Source organism: Terrapene carolina, unplaced genomic scaffold (assembly GCF_002925995.2).
Source record: "Terrapene carolina triunguis isolate 2854851 unplaced genomic scaffold, T_m_triunguis-2.0 Scaffold96, whole genome shotgun sequence".
NCBI lineage: Eukaryota > Metazoa > Chordata > Testudines > Emydidae > Terrapene > Terrapene triunguis.
The window spans coordinates 7,386,311-7,389,656 of record NW_020664447.1 but is presented as its reverse complement, the minus strand read 5'-3'; the positions used below and the strand labels follow the sequence as shown (position 1 = coordinate 7,389,656).

Sequence of the window (3,346 nt, the reverse complement as noted above, 5' to 3'; positions counted from 1 at the left end):
CACACACACACACACACACACACACACACACACACACACACACACACCATGAAAAAATTGGTGTTGCCATACCAACTCTAACAAGACTAATCAATTAAGGTGGGCTATTATCAGCAGGAGAAAAAAAAACTTCTATAGTGATAATCAAGATAGCCCATGTCAAACAGTTGATAAGAAGGTGTGAGTAACAGTAGGGGGGAAATTAGCATGGGAAATAGTTTTTACTTTGTGTAATGACCCATCCACTCCCAGTCTTTATTCAAGCCTAATTTAATGGTGTCCAGTTTGCAAATTAATTCCAGTTCTGCAGTTTCTCGTTGGAGTCTGTTTTTGAAGGTTTTTTTCAGGTTTGGAATTGAATGACCAGGGAGCTTGAAGTGTTCTCCGACTGGTTTTTGAATGTTATGATTCCTGATGTCTGATTTGTGTCCATTTATTCTTTTGCGTAGAGACTGTCCGGTCTGGCCAACGTACATGGCAGAGGGGCATTGCTGGCACATGGTGACATATATCACATTGGTAGATGTGCAGGTGATTGAGCCTCATAGTGTGGCTGATGTGATTAGGTCCTATGATGATGTCCCTTGAATAGATGTGGACAGAATTGGCGATGGGCTTTTTGTAAGCGAGGACTGGCCTGTCTCCCAAGTTCTGTGAGAGTGAGGGATCGTCCTTCAGGATAGGTTGTAGCTCCTTGATGATGCGCTGGAGAGGTTTTAGTTGGGGGCTGAAGGTGACGGCTAGTGGCATTCTGTTACTTTCTTTGTTGGGCCTGTCCTGAAGTAGGTGACTTCTGGGTATTCTTCCGGCTCTGTCAATCTGTTTCTTCACTTCACCAGGTGGGTATTGTAGATTTAAGAACGCTTGATAGAGATCGTGTAGGTGTTTGTCTCTGTCTGAGGGATTGGAGCACATGCAGTTGTATCTTACAGCTTGGCTGTAGACAACGGATCGTGTGATGTGGTCTGGATGAAAGCTGGAGGCATGTAGGTAAGTATAGCGGTCAGTAGGTTTCCGGTATAGGGTGGTGTTTATGTGACCATCGCTTATTAGCACTGTAGTGTCCAGGAAGTGGATCTCTTGTGTGGACTGGTCCAGGCTGAGGTTGACGGTGGGATGGAAATTGTTGAAATCATGGTGGAATTCCTCAAGGGCTTCTTTTCCATGGGTCCAGATGATGAAGATGTCATCAATGTAGCGCAAGTAGATTAGGGGCATTAGAACAACGCTTCCTCAGCTCTCGTCCCCTAAGTCAGCCATAAAAATGTTGGCATACTGTGGGGCCATGCGGATACCCATAGCAGTACCGCTGACTTGAAGGTATACATTGTCCCCAAATGTGAAATAGTTGTGGGTGAGGACAAAGTCACAAAGTTCAGCCACCAGGTTTGCCGTGACATTATCGGGGATACTGTTCCTGATGGCTTGTAGTCCATCTTTGAGTGGAATGCTGGTGTAGAGGGCTTCTACATCCACAGTGGCCAGGACGGTGTTTTCTCCTCTCTTGCCTGCCATTTTTTTTTTAATCTTTACAAAACACACACACACACACACACACACACACAGTGGTGACATCCTTTTGAACCATACAAGCAATCAGGCAAATACCCTAGAGTGGTCTGCCTACTTGTTCAGGAGGCTTATCAGTGTAAAAGTATGTCCTGTATCCTTATGTTTGGATATCATGGGTGAAATCCTGTCCCAAAGAAGTCAGTGACAAAACTCCCATTGACTTCTGTGGGCCAAGCTTGCAACCTTCATGTACAAGGACATTTGTTTACCAACCCACTATCTAACTCATATTAGTAAAACATACATCTAAATTACATCTAGTTATACTGTGATGAATATGCATTCAAATGAAAACAGATAGCCACACAATCAGATGTCACTCTCTTCCATTCCACCTGCTTTTTAAGAAAAAGCAGACAGCCCTCCCTCCCCCAAAGTGATCAAAACTCATTTCCATGGTTTTTGTTAACACATTTGGTTTACTATTTTTGGTACCATTTTCTCTAGAAGTTCTCCTCCTCAATAATATCTGCAAACATTCCCACACTCAAGATGCTGTTCAAGAGGTTTGTTTTTGTCCAAGTTAAGTTAAAATCCCTTTTGGGTAGGCACCATCCCTTTTTCGGTATTTTGTGAGGCACTTAGTACAACTAAGGCACTAGATATAAAGCAGCAGTATCATTCATACAACTGTAAAACCTTTTATTTTTAGAGTACACTTTTAAAGGCACCCTAAAATGAAGTCTGTTAAACTGGTTCTGGACAGCAATTAAAAATAACGTCCACACAAGGTTTCTCTTAAAGCTTTGATGAGGAGCATATTATCGTTCAAATAAGATTATGCAATTTTGGCAAAGCAGAAGTGCTTGACTTTGGGGATTTTTCTCTGTGTGTGTATTCAGGATGTATCATTACTATCTTGGTAAAGAAACACTACACAGCAAGTCCAGAAGATCTCTATTAATATTTCTGAAGCAAGTCTTCTGCATAGCAAGCATTCAACAAAATTGTACATTTCCATATAGTCACTGGTACTTACTGATATGGTCAATAGATCCTCCGCAGAATTTTCCATAAAATTTTTTCGCCCCCAAGCCCCGGAGGTCATGGATTGTAAAAGGCCAGAGATGCAGCACATTGTTTCTTGAGAAAGTGTCCCGCTTCTCCACAACTACAACCTTGGCTCCCAGAAAGGCAAGTTCTATGGCAGTCCGCAAACCACATGGACCACCTCCAATAATCAAACACTGAGGGAGGAAAGAAGAAGTTTGTTCATGCAAATGGAAGTCAATATAAAATTGCCAAGTCACCTAAAGGGTGTAAACTGTCAACTGAAGTAATGCTACTGTATCAAGAGCTGATCATATACCTCCAGAAATATTCAAGTATACTATTGACAAAATGAAGCAGTCACATTCATCAAATATTTTACTTAATGGAGGGTGTTCAACTATTTATAGAATTTGGCAAATGCCTCATATACAGACATCAAAGTAAGTACCCATTGAAAAACTGATGGAAAAAATATGGTAAAAATTAGTCAAAATGCTTTCATCCAGCTCTAAGTAGATGTAAATAAATGTTAAGGATATAACAGTTATTTCAAAATTACTTGCAGCAGACAACAGGAGAGACTTGGAAATGAAGAATAAATGGTCTCAAAGCAGATTTTTTTTTTTTAAAATAGACACATCAATGCGCTATTGCAATCTTCAGATTAGACCAGAGTCCATTGGTTAAAAGTAATCCCCAAATATTCCTACACTAGTTTAGCGTAAAACTATCTCCACAATGCAAGTTACTTAGTGTTCTGAATACAACGGATGAGATCATC

General features: G+C 40.9%; 1 protein-coding gene across 9 annotated transcripts in view; it reads right to left on the bottom strand.

Moving 5' to 3' along the window:
- Nucleotides 1-2,758, bottom strand: part of MICAL2 (microtubule associated monooxygenase, calponin and LIM domain containing 2) — a 61,526-nt gene extending 58,768 nt beyond the window's left edge. For 8 of the 9 annotated variants that reach the window (XM_029911434.1, XM_029911439.1, XM_029911438.1 and 5 more), the window contains exon 1: nucleotides 2,552-2,631. The gene's annotated coding sequence lies outside the window, so the exon portion shown is untranslated. Of the gene's footprint in view, nucleotides 1-2,551 lie in introns of all 9 variants that reach the window. The other variant, XM_029911442.1, reaches the window with a different exon arrangement.
- Between the last annotated feature and the right edge of the window lie 588 nt (nucleotides 2,759-3,346).